A 13,850-nucleotide genomic window follows, 5' to 3' on the forward strand; every position below is an offset into this window, starting at 1 on the left:
GCCGCACCTAACAAGTGCGGCTATGAGCAAGGACTACGAAACTCAACATATGGCCGTCCAGCAGGTGTTGGACGCCCTCAAACGTCAGCGCCCCGAAAGTGCTCTCTACACCGGATGCGTTGCATGAGTAGGTGACTGACAACGAGCGGCAGTCCGACACGACGTAAGGCAGCGTCCAAGTTGCAGGACAAATAAAGATATTTTCTCTCTCTCTATTTCTCCCACGTGATTCCGCTCATCAAGACCATTAATTTGATACCCATCACATCCTAGCGGAATCAATTTGAATGTTAAACCAATCAATGACTAACCATGACTATCTCATGATATAGCCCTACCACATTTTTTGTCCCACGTGATTTCTCTTATTGGAACCTTCAATATGATGCCCCGGACACCCAGTGGCATCATTGTGAATTTTAACCTAATTTATGACCCATTTTGACTATGGCATTAATAATCAGGAAGCACGTGATTACCCTCATCGAGACCTTTAATTTGATACGCCACACGCCCTAGCGTCATGAACTTGAATTTTAAGCGAATCATGACTTACCATGACTACGTCATGATATATCCATAACGCATTTTCGTCCCGAATGATTCCCCACATCGAGACCTTGAATTTGATGCCCGAAATGCCCTCGCAGCGTCATTTTGAATTTTAACCCAATCTATGACTCATTATGACTGCCTTATGACTAGAATCAGGAAGCATTTTTTTATTTACCCCGCGTGATTCCGTTAATCCGGACCTTTCATTTGATACCTTACACGCCTTAGCCTCATCAGTTTCCCTTTTCACCCAATCTAATGTGGTCATTATTCTGTCTTAAGGTGCGCTGCCCAGTCAATTCAGCTAATTCATTTGAAACAGCAGAAAGGACAGCCCCCGCCCCCATTTCCCCCCGGCTCTCACCTCTTCCTTTGTGACCCCTAGTATATCAAGCCGTTAACAGTAGCAGGCGAACAACCAGCATGCCAGCGCCGCCGTGTGCTTTCCCACCACCCTTTCCCACGCTTTTAGTGGATCCGTCAGGAGGAAAAGTAAAGACAACCCTTTTTTATGACCTCACCAGTCAATTATCATTCATGCGCCCAGCCGCGAAAATAAGGTATACAGCAAGTGCTTTTGGCCATGAAAATTCAACAAGAAACTAAAAAAAATCAGACACCCCCTCCCTCCCAACCGATCATGCAGATCGTGATTGGTGCCGTACCCGCAGGTAACCTGAATTCCGAGCCCGCAGTAGCTGCCTGCTAGGCTACTCATATGTACTCAAACTCAAAATGGACTCAAAACTCATATGTACTCAGAACTCAAAATGTACTCAAAACTCAATATGTACTCAAACTCAAAATGTACTCAAACTCAAAATGTACTCAAACTGAAAATGGACTCAGAACTGACAATGGACTCATACTCAAAGTGTACTCAGAACTCAAAATGGACTCAAACTCAAAATGTACTCAGTACTCAAAATAGACTCAAACTCAAAATGTACTCAGAACTCAAATTGGACTCAAACTCAAAATGTACTCAGAACTCAAAATGGACTCAAACTCAAAATGTACTCAGTACTCAAAATGAACTCAAACTCAAAATGTACTCAGTACTCAAAATAGACTCAAACTCAACATGTACTCAGAACTCAAATTGGACTCAAACTCAAAATGTACTCAGAACTAAAAATGGACTCAAACTCAAAATGGACTCAGAACTCAAATTGGACTCAAACTCAAAATGTACTCAGAACTCAAAATGGACTCAATCTCAAAATGTACTCAGTACTCAAAATGGACTCAAACTCAAAATGTACTCAGTACTCAAAATAGACTCAAACTCAAAATGTACTCAGAACTCAAATTGGACTCAAACTCAAAATGTACTCAGAACTCAAAATGGACTCAAACTCAAAATGTACTCAGAACTCAAATTGGACTCAAACTCAAAATGTACTCAGAACTCAAAATAGACTCAAACTCAAAATGTACTCAGTACTCAAATTGGACTCAAACTCAAAATGTACTCAGAACTCAAAATGGACTCAGAATTCACTAGGTCTCAGGCGTACTCAAACTCAATCGGACTCAAACTCAGTCGGGATCACTCGGCTCAAACTCACTCAAGCTCAAACTCACCATGCCACACTAGCATCGCGCTCACTCAAACTCAAACTCACGCGTGAGTTGGAGTCAAAATGATTCTGAGTGAGTGGACTCATCAGTGAGTTCGCCGACCTCTGGTTGCGACAGATTATCGACGGACGGTCGCGGCGAAAACCAGATTTTGTCGCTTGTCGCATCGCTAGCAAAAATCGCTCCATGTGGTTACGCCTTTGTGTGAGGCGTGATACCTGAATACCGGCGTAACGTCATGACAGAATGTGGCATCATGATAAAAATGACGTAACCAGCGATGGTGCTACTGAATGCGAGGTCACTTCTGATGAAGTCACTGTCGTTTAAGTTTCGACCATGTGCTTCAGCGATGAAGCAAACGGTGCAGGACGTACCCTTGCCGTCAATAATGACTGAAACGCGCAGAGTACGCCTACACGCACCGTAGCAATAACTATTAGCGATGAGATGTTCGAGTAGCGCCCCCTGGCTGTGACGTCGGCTTAGGGACTCGAGCCGCTGTCGTCTGCTGCACTCCGCCTGTGAGGGGCAGCTGCGCTTGTGCTAGAAATCGCCCGCTCAGGTGCTTTAGTGCATTAAAAAGCGTATTTCTAGTAATTCAGTTATTTTTACCAGCTTCTGACACATCTAAATAATTTCAAGCTGTGTCCCCCAGAAGTTCGATACACACGAGGAGAGAGAGAACTTTTTCAGAGCATCGGTCAGAAGATCCTGTGTAACTCGTCCTTTCTAGCTTATTCGGAAAGTTCAGCGCTCAGAGCTCCTCGATAACTATTCAAAATGCGTAGGCTTCCCTACAGTATTTTTGAGATGCTCTTATGAAGACTCAGCAGTCTAATGCTATGTACCAAGCAGGGGGGCCTGCACGCATATCGTACAGCAGGAAATAAAGCGGCTGTATTCTATTTCTTTCGTTGTTGCTGACTTGTATCAGATAAACGTTTATTTTTTTCTGTGCCCAACCCATTATTTTTCTGCACCATCACAAACATCTCATTAGTAGGTTTGGGGATTTTTGGGAGGCTTCCCTAGATACATTCCCTTCACAAATTGGCTTTCGTTATGGCTGCGTGCAAGAAGGTGCATATCCGCAGCGTGAGTTGTTTATTTACATGCAAATACAATGAGAAGGTTTGTGCTACGCCACCGCGATCGCGCCCCAGACAACTTTGTCCAGAGTACTCGAAGGCGGCTTTTGTGCTGCGAATTTCTATCGTAACCATCGTTATCATCACGACTTCACCCTCGACCCGAACAATTATGACATGATTACGGTGTTGAAGCCTTGATATACTCGCTAACTAACGCAGTGAATAATATAGGGGCATATATTACAAGAATTGAAACCGATGAATATTTCCAAGCAGCTCTTCGTTGTTTTCCAATCCTTCCAGGCGTAAATAACTAATCCTGGTCTTCTCGGTATGGCGTTCTATGAATTGAAGAAAATTGCTTGCCTGGGACTGTAGACCCGGCCCACTAATCAGCTCGATTTTACTGTTCAATAAAGTTTTCTCTTCCTCCTTATGCTCCTCCTCCTCTTGGGGGCAGTTCTCCTATTACACATATCTGAATATTCGGAAGACATGGGTGTTGGAAATGTATACCGAAATAACCCTCCAGGTCTGAACAAACATAGTGTTACTGTATCTTGACCGCAGACATGACTCGTTTTGCTCAATAAACATCCATGCTGATTTGAGGCCTGATACAAAACAACCACGCGCCTGTACACACAGTAAGTTTTTTTGAACTCAACCCACATTTTTTGCGCGCCATAGTGCATTTCGGCATACTTTCATGCCATGACAACGCAAAGTGATGTGAAACAATACTTTCGACCGTTCGGCAAGGTTGCAAAAACTGTTTTACGTTACATAGGATTACCGGGAATCGTAAAGCCGGAAAGCCTCTGCCAAAGCCGACAGCCCCGAAGGCATGAAATTTGTTTTGGTCTTGTATTTTCCCTGTTGTCGGTTACTAGAAGCTGGCTGTTCCCTTTGTTCGAAACGTTGCTTAATACAGAAGCTGGCATCTAGCTCCTACTCTTCGCGCTCCACACAGGACCGGCTTCGCAAGGAATGGGGCGATTCCGGCAATGTTTCTTCCGTAGCGGCATCCAAAACTATACTTTAACACATGCCTTGAGCTAGTTTGAGCGATTTGAAGTCTATCATTTGGATGAAAAGTTACTCACTCGCACAATATGGTGCGGACAAGCATCAGACGTCAACCGAGCGCAAAAAAAAACAGCAGGGAGAGCGAACCCAAATGAACCAGACGACATTTGCGAGAATCCCTAAGCCGACGTCACGCAGGCGCGCTTCGCAGCGCCGCCCGTGGTCGCGCTCACCGCCAAAAGCAAGCGCAACGACTGAACATCAGACGATGTCCAGTCGTAATTGTGAATTTGAGCCTGTAGGACTGACTCTTGCTAAGAGGCAATCAATAAGTACCTGTCGAGTCAATTGACTCCTGTAGCGGACGCCTGAGCTGCACAGATGGGAGACGCAGAATACTGCATGCAGAGCCCAAGCAACTTGAACGTATTCAGCCTTGATGCAACATTCCAGAAAACGTCGCTAATCCATGGTGTTCTCAGTGGCCGAAAATCTGTATCCCAAATAAGCGTAAGTTACCTGCAGTGTTATTTGCATCTCAAAAACTTTTGAAGTGCGTTGAAGGATCTTTTAACATGCAACGCATACCTTATTAAAACTTCGCAATATATTTGTGTTCTTTAAATCAGGTAAGAACGCGGCGCGTTTGTTTTTATTGAGTCGGTATCTTGAAGTTGTGCTCAGACACTTTCTAGGCCAGGTGTGATCAGTGGTGGTAAGTTGCGTTAAGTGTTCCGGCAACTAGTGCAATACAGAAGTTTCAAATTATCTGTATCTGATTTTTGCCTGGCATCGCTGGCCAAGCGGCTGTGCTGTAGCACTACTGGTCGACGGCTGCCAAGCGCACAAACAGTATTCTGTGACGTCATCGAAAAGTTGTCGGAACGTGGCTAGGGAGAGTCGCCACTCCTTTGCATGTTTTATTTTGATACCTCCGTAACTTGTTTCAAGTTTGCGATAAAATCAACGTCACTGCTACCTGACAAAACAGCCTTTTTTTAATAAACGAAACTTCTATTTTATCTTGATGGCCCCTTTACCGGAGGGTATAAAACTGGCGTCTCTTCGCTAGCTAGCGCTGAAAGTCGAGGCGTGCAAACGGAATTGGAAACAGTTTCAGGCAGTTTCCCAGGGAAAACGGGGCGATGTCAGGGGCCTCTTAAAGATTCTCTGCATCGAAACACAGCGACCATTGCTCACTTACAATCGGGTGCCTATGACCAAACCTTGCCGACGACACGTCTTGTTCTCCTGATACACCCGAGAAAGTCAGCCGCTTTCACTGCCAGCATACAGAAGTCTATTCACTAAACTTGAGTCGTACACTGCTCACAAAGCCAAAGCGAATATGAAACGCGAGTTCAGTTGTACCGCAGGAGTGTTTGAAAGGTCATATAAAGCCACATACGCTATGGTAGCAGCGTCTACGTCTTTCAGCACCACGGCAGTGTGGTTTTCAGCGCCCAGAACACCCCCTACAGGGCACATGGGCCACACGCTCTCTGTGAGGTTACAACTGTCCACGTCAACTGTCCACTGTCCACGTCGAAAATGCGCATCACAAGCAACAAAACGTCTGCTGACTTCTCTGCGAAGTGCAGAACTAGACCAGTATTTGTGAATAACGCACGCAAGCCTTCGCATCAGTGCTATCATCATCATCGTCATCATATTCGCCCCATTCATCTTTTTCAGAAAAGCAAAGCTTCCTACCTCTACCAACCAAAGGTTTCGTCGTGTGCGCCTCAAGGAACTCCCAATCAGGCTAAACATTGATTGATTGATTGTGGGGTTTAACGCGCCGACGCAACGCAGGTGATGATGCGCGCCGTAGTGGAGGGCTCCGGATTAATTTTGACCACCTGGGCATCTTTTTATCGTGCGACGAAATCTCGTACACACGGGCGTTTTTGCTTTTCGCCTCCATCAGAATATTGGCCGCCACGGCCGGGAATCGAACCCGCGACCTTGTGCTCAGCAGCACAGCGCCTTAGCCACTGAGCTACCGCGGCGGGTCCAACTAGACTAAACAAAGCTACTGGCACCGCCAGGGATTCAACCTGGGCGTGAGCCTGTCGTCTTAGCGACTACGCTACGCCCACAAGTGGAGATGGGGAGACAGACGGTGGTTTTGATTCAGCGGCTGTGGAGGGGGGGGGCGCTCTTTGTTGGGGACAATGAAACAAGAGTGTAGGGGAAGCAGTGAGAGAAATGGCGTAGAAGCCGCGGTGCCCTGCCCTCTTCCTAACCCTTGGAAAAAAAGCTCCTCTCCGTTTTCTTTCTGCCGACGTTGCTTTCGGGACGCAACCCCCGCGAACCCAAGGTAAAACCTGGGCCCGAAGACAAGCTGAGCGAGAGCCCGTCGCCTTAGCGACTAAGCTACGCCCACACGTGAAGACGGGAAGACAGACGCTGGTTTTGATTCAGTGGCTGATGTGCCGGAGGGCGCTCTCAGGCGTGAATCGTAGGTAACGGCTGGCAGAATCTCTGGTTTCACTCTTTGTAGAGTCATGTGTGCGAATTCAATAAATCAATGATTGCCGGTTTCCTGGCGCAAAGCCACCGAAGGGCAAAGAGCGCCAAAAAAAGTGTTAAACACTTGTGTTAGGCATAACAAAAAAATACAAAAATAAAAATAAAAACGAATAAACTACAATGACTTAGAGGATGAAATGAGTGGTGCATAGGGCCAGGATAATCATGGGTGGTACGAAATGAGCTCTAAAAATTTGGCCTCAGAAATTCAAAAACCCACTTAACAGAAAACATTGGTTCGCCGCCTAAAAAGTTTGATGAATGCAGTGGGATATGTCGTCTGTAGAGTGCAGGGAAATGTACGTGTGTGAATTCAAGTGATGTCGAATTGTTGTGGGTGTCGCTTACAACTTTGTTTTCAAACCAGCTTCACAGCGTGAATTGGAGCCAATTTTTTTCCCATCCACGGGGCGTAGCAAGATGGTTGCGTGTACAACAGTAGCCTCACCAGTTTCATTAAAAACCGTTTTCTCTCTCCCGGCAGCAGTTCATTATCTTCGACCTTTTTTTCCCTCAAGATACATGAAGTGGGATGGAGCGTGATGGCTTCCATTGCAGTCATGCCGGCAAACAATTAGGCGTAATGAGGTAGTACTCTCGTTCTAATCCTCCTACTTACTCCAAAACATATTAAAAAGCGCGTGTATTGTCGCTAGAGTAAACCAAAAGCGGCAGAATGTAATTATGATTACCGCGAAACGATAACTCGGGTAGAATGCTGTGAACTTGGTTCCTCTCGCGACAGATGACTGCATACCGGTTAACGTAAGCGTTATGTCGACGCACTCATCAGACACAGTGGGGTCCGGAGACTCGCTGTAATAAACCATCGCAAGTCACTCCGTATTCCATCGCTTTATTTGAACCGACACTCATTAACGATCACTTATAGGGGATAGAGTGGTGTACTGCAGCTTTTGCATTTTTTAAACAATCCTGTCATCAGGAAGGGCTAATTGTAGAGAGACAGCTGTCGGCAGTTGATTATGAGCGGCATTTGCTCTGAACGCTGCCCGGGGTCATGAGCTTATCACCGCCCTTATGAAAATTTCTACGTCCAGTCAAAAGACAGTCTGCGTCCCGAAGGAAACAGACTGCGTGCGTCCTGTGTGTTTCCTCTGTGTTGGAATTTCGCCACCGACTTTCTGCGTACTCCAAGTGTCCCGTGTGTTTCCGTCCTCCATGCGTCCAGTCTATCTCCCAAAGGCAACACAGACACCATACGGCCTTTGTGTGTCCCCTATATGTCTTGAAGGCAACAGACCGCATTCGTCCCTTGTGTGTCCCCTGTATTGAAATTTCGCCACCGACTTTCTGCGTCCTCCAAGAATCCTTTATGTTTCCGTCCTCTACGTATCCCACAAGCTTCCACCTTTTGAGTGCCCTTTGCATGCTGTCAAATAACAGTGCCCCACAGCCAGCTGCATGTAGAAAATGTCAGCCAGCTCCACAGTCACTGTTTCATGCTGCAGCTGTTTCTGTAAGAGCAAGCTGACGAAAATCACATGAATCACACGACTCTTGCAAACCTGACTATTTTATTCAGGTTGGATCCATACGTGCTGCTGCCGCCTGCCACACCAGGTGTCGCCTCATCTTTACCCCTCACAGGACGGGATAGCCACTGCCACGCTTGAACCTGAAATGACAAACGCATTGATCGCATATGAAGGGGTTTAAACAAACACGTCTCAAACATTTGCTGGTTATGCTTATAAATATAAAGGAGTGTTCCCATACAAAACTGAACCAAGTATCCTGAAAGAGAAGGTATAACTTCTAGGTTGCAAAATTAGCCACAAAATTTAGACCACATAAATTAACTAATGAGCTTACGAACATCAAATATGACATACTGTTACATAGGCAACACAACCCAGAACTAAGTACTGTTTAGATTCATGGCCTCCTCATGACGGGCATTTATACAGCCTCGCAAGAAATTTGAGATGAGATTATTGCAGCAGCCCTGTGGGAACAAAGCAATATGGGGGGGGGGGAGGGGCAACATAAAATTGCATGAACATGCTAAGACAGGCATTGATCAGTCATCATCATGAGTAGTTGCTTGTGTCTACGCGTTCTTTGGAACCTATAAAGCCAGCAGTTTTATTGTGCATTTCGTTTACGAGACAGCACTTGCATTGTCTAGTTTGTTTGTCTGTGCTTGCTTACAAAAAGCAAAATGTACATCACCATGAACTGACCAACCTCTAGGTTGGCTCCTCACTTTTTATATTTCCTTGTGTCGATGGGTAGCAGACACGGGAACAGAAATAAAAAACAACCCTAGAAAAACGTGGTGGACAGCACACTTGCACCCATCATTGCACGCGTGCCACGTGGTCACTCATCCCAACAGATGTACAGTGCACGGAGTGACCCCCAAGCAGCGAAAGCTGGGCGTGGTCGCTCTGTACTTTGTGAAAATACAAGCTACTAGAAAGATTTGACAGATAGCACAAACAGTGCTGGTGCGCCAACTTTGCACCATGGCACGAATTTTTCAACGTACAACAGAAAACGCACCGGTATGTCAGTGACACCGTGGAGGAGAAATTCGAAGACAAACCAGGACATCAGTGACAGTGAAAGGGTTAAAGCGGTCGAATACAGCAAATTTAATTTCAGGGTTTATGCTTACCAGCAATGAGGAAAGCTACCGCAGTAACTTGAGCTGACTACTCTGTAACGTGCACTCAAATGCTAAAAACACACAAGCATTTTTGCATATGTTTGCACACAGAGCATTCATACTGTTCGGAAATAATGCAGGTTTTTCCTACTATAAACATCATAATATTGCCCCCAACCACGCCATTTGATTTGTTTACAAAATATTTTGTTACAAGCACCTGGCCACACCCTGCAATCTTATCCTTTTTTAAGGGAACCGTCTTTTTCCCCTTTTTCCTTTGTATGCTGCACCAGCAGTCCTGTTTGATATGGAAAGGGTGTTGCTTTGCGATCCCTATCCTAGCTTTTCCTGTTTTTTATTGAAAATGTTCTCGATCTAAATAATGAGTGCAAAAGAAACCCTGCAGCATTCAATTCACCAACGCTCATCCATGCACGTCCCTTTGCTGACTCCTTCGAGGTTTGTGTTTTTTATGTTTACTGCGGAGCACAAGTTTGCTCCGATAATCTATATTTTAACAAAAACCCTGCATTATCAGTGGCTACATAACAATATTCCAAACAAAGTCTGATACACAAACCAGAACCCCCCACAGCTCTTTCTTCAATTGCTGAGTACCCTTCTACAATTGATTGATTGTAGGGTTTAACGCGCCGACGCAACGCAGGCGATGAGGTGCGCCGTAGTGGAGGGCTCCAGATTAATTTTGACCACCTGGGGATCTTTATCGTGCACCGAAATATCGTACACACAGGCCTTTTTGCTTTTCGCCTCCATCAGAAAAGCAGCCGCCGCGGCCGGGAATCGAACCCGCGACCTCGTGCTCAGCAGCGCAACACCTTAGCCACTGAGCCACCGCGGCGGGCACCCTTCTACAATTAGGACCATCATTATATTTGCTAGAGTAAATAGCTGTTCGGGGGGGGGGCTACGATGGCCAGTGAGACTCATTACACTACATGAAACACAGTGGCAAAAAGGCACGCAATACACCCTTTTCACTGCTAGGCACAAGTTGCATCTAGGGCATTGAAGTGAATTCACCTAAATTCTATTTCTGGGTGCATGGAATTGTTTCACTCATGTAATGTAATCCATAATATGACTTTTGAGTAGAAGTCTAAAGATCTAGTTCATCTGTAACAGGCGGTAGAAGAAAAATCCCCACACACTGTCTGTGGGCACCACGCAACTACCAGTGAACAAGGGTGACAAAGTCGTTATTAATTAATTCATGGAGCAAGGACGCAGCCCTGATGTGACAAAAAAAATAAGAAAGGTACCAGGAAGTTTCTCACCCTCATCGGTTCCTTAGTTTTTGCCCCATCTCTGCAATGTTCTTATGTCTTAATATCACTAAGGTACCACAAGAATGCCACAATGGTTTTCTATGTTTTCATGTTCTCTCAGCCTTCAAAATCGAGATTTTCATGAGCCGTAATGAACTCCACTTACAGGTCGTGCAGGATAGATAGAAACAGGAGGCAGCCAATTCTTCTGGTAGCTCACAACGTACATCCTCCATGTCAAACACCTGGCCCTGTAAAAAATGGAAGTTCAAGTAGTAAACAAGCCGTAAATATGCGGTATAATGCCGTGAAATACTCGCTCTGACAGGACATGACAGAATTTGTTTTTTGTAGGTGCAAAAAAGGCACCTTCAGTTCTTTCAAGCTAAAAAATAAGTACAGTGCTAACTGATTGAAACGCAACACTGCGAGCGCGTGGCTGCCAATACATGCAGCGCCGTCCATGGACGCCGCTGTCGCTGACAGCGCACCGCTGTCGCTGACAGCGCACCGCTGCCCCGCTTATTGGCAACCGGAAGCAGCAAGCTTATGGTCAAAACACTCTCATCCTCATGGTATACCACAATGCAACACCTAGCTTCCACGGGCGGCGCTGCATGTAGCGCAGGCCACGCGCTTGCAGTGTCGCGTTTCAATCCGTGAGCACTGTACATACATGACAATCCTTACAAGGCTTTCAGCCATACTTTAAAGGAACAGAAGCATCCTTACACTGAATTAATGTGAAACTAAGCCTATTAAATATCCCTAGGTGGCAGAAATCTGTGGCCCAGATTCCACTGTGCAAGCATATTCTCTGGTCCAGAGGGTGCGAAACGTGGTTACGGCTTTTAAAGGAGCCATGAAGAGAAAACACAAGTTTGGTTCATTCAAAGGATTCCGTTGCTAGAATCACGCTGACACCATTTTTAACATAAACTCCACTCAAATAAGCTACAAATTAGGAACAAAGGAAATGGCCATGCGACCCACTAGCTCATTTCCTGCAACAGAACCTATGTCATACCAGCCAGCTCTGCAGTTAGCGGAGGGCGGCAACAGCAAACGCGAATTAGGCAGAGGCTATAAGCTTGCCGAACGAACCATTTGCGCTTAAATTTAGGGCACATTCTTTTTACAGTAGTAAGAATGGTGGGACCAACAGTAAAGGTTAGGAAAGCACACGTAAGCATAGAAGTACCGATGCGTACTGCTGTTGGTACTGCGCGCACTATGCTTGGTTTAGCTGCACAGGACTGCGGGGCTTTGGGGTTGTCTCAGACAACAATGGCCGATTGACACAAGCAACGGTGTCTTACGTGACCATATTTGTGGAGCGAGCACTATGTTTCACGAAACGATTATTTTCTCGCTGAACAAAAATAAGCCACGTTTAAATACGGTAAAAACAAAACAAAAGCAGAAAGCGGCTTGCCACGATATGGTGGCACCATCTCGGTTAACTAACGGTAAAGAAGGTTTCCCGATCGGCTGCAGAGCGGTCGGTTCCTGTGATGTCATTGCAGACCCTGAAAATGCACGATTTAGCGGGAAAACCAAAATTTTAGCTTAAATTAATGAATTTCTCAGTGAATAAAGCATCGTTTGCATTTGGACAAGTGCTGGGGGCACCATACCACACGAAATCTTTCGAATAACACAAACTTGTATTTTGTCTTCATGGCGCCATTAAAATTCTCTCTGAGGCACATGGTGAACGTCTCAGCGTGCCAATACCTCCAAGGGGTAGGCAAGTTGAAATGCTGACGAAACGAAAAAACAGGATGGTGAAGGAGCACGGTGGCAAGCCCACGCCCTGTTGAATCTTTTTCGCACCGTGATTGTATCCCCATCACATGCATATTTGTAAGAATCAACATGTTTAACCCATGCTCAACATGTTACGGTCAACACAATTTATGCAAGCCAGCTACAAATAATGTCACACCACACAAGAATTTCTGTCTGATCATGACGATGCTGGATGAGCTTAGGAAGGTGGAAAAATTTCTTGCATTAAAACAGTGAAAGCTGCCCTGTGACTGCACCAGCAATGCAGGCTGGAACAGCATGTTTTCAAGCTGCGACGTCTAAACAATTATCTGGTCAAATGTTCACTGCCTAAAGACCTTGTGCATGTGGTACTACTTATAAAGTTGCTAGCAATGCTTAAATGTTGAAAATTCAACGTATATGCAACTCTTACGTATTATAACTACAAATGTAATGCAGCCTCCTTGCATTTCTTTACCCGTAAACGAAAACTACCCGTTAGAACAATGCTAAGCTGCCTACGTCCTGTAAAAAAATATACTGTGGGTCAACTGCCTCCTTAAAAAAAAAAAAATCGGTGAGTGGGCGTTTTGTTTTACAACCATTAACGCAGTTTTTTTTTTTTTTTTTTTCATGCAACAAGCTTTAGCGTCGAATCCACCCAAGCCAAGCGGCGGCCGCTGGGCCGTCAGCATAATGTTTTCGTTGCCGGCAATGGCAAGGGGGTCGATCACTCACACAGCATACTGGCCGCCGCTCCTGGAAGCTCATTATGACCGCACCGACGCAGCCGGTAATTTACAATAAAAGAAGCGCGGGGAGCCGAACACCAAGGAATATACTCAACACGTTTAACAAAACAGCACTGCGGCAACGCGTAATAAAATTTTAACATGCACCACGATAAACAATCACTTACGGCAGAACACGCAGCATTTTTCACACGTCGCGTCGACAGACTGGAACTTGCAGTAGAGACTCTTGATTCACGTAGGCACGCACAACTTGTCAGGTATTTTGTCAAATGGCGACCTCGATGTGCGTTTGCTACAGCAGCGCAGTACGGCGACGACACAGGCGCTTTGCCAGCACTCACGATGTTTCAGGTGGCACAAGAGCACTGACACGTAATATTACGGCAGGAGGAGCACGTAGTAATTCACGTAACACCAGCAAATCGAAAACAAACCACCAAAACCACGCACAACGAACAAACCACGTCTTTTCTTGCGCACCGATAACAATGACTGCATATATGCTAGCCTAGACTAGACTTATTACTACAGTTGGCTATCTAGCAGTCATAGAGTTTTAGCAGTTACTTTCTTCCTTCATCATCACCCCTGAAGCAAA

General features: G+C 45.6%; 1 long non-coding RNA gene across 1 annotated transcript; it reads right to left on the reverse strand.

Annotated features, from left to right (window-relative positions):
* Positions 1 to 8,316: 8,316 nt before the first annotated feature.
* Positions 8,317 to 13,779, reverse strand: LOC144147330 (uncharacterized). Its single transcript, XR_013317888.1, has 3 exons — positions 13,417 to 13,779; positions 10,891 to 10,975; positions 8,317 to 8,436 (listed from the first exon to the last, which is right to left on the reverse strand). It is a non-coding gene; the product is annotated as an uncharacterized LOC144147330 (long non-coding RNA).
* Between the last annotated feature and the right edge of the window lie 71 nt (positions 13,780 to 13,850).

Source organism: Haemaphysalis longicornis, unplaced genomic scaffold (genome assembly GCF_048455015.1).
Source record: "Haemaphysalis longicornis isolate Haplotype H1 unplaced genomic scaffold, Haemaphysalis longicornis Haplotype H1 scaffold_7, whole genome shotgun sequence".
Taxonomy (NCBI): domain Eukaryota; kingdom Metazoa; phylum Arthropoda; class Arachnida; order Ixodida; family Ixodidae; genus Haemaphysalis; species Haemaphysalis longicornis.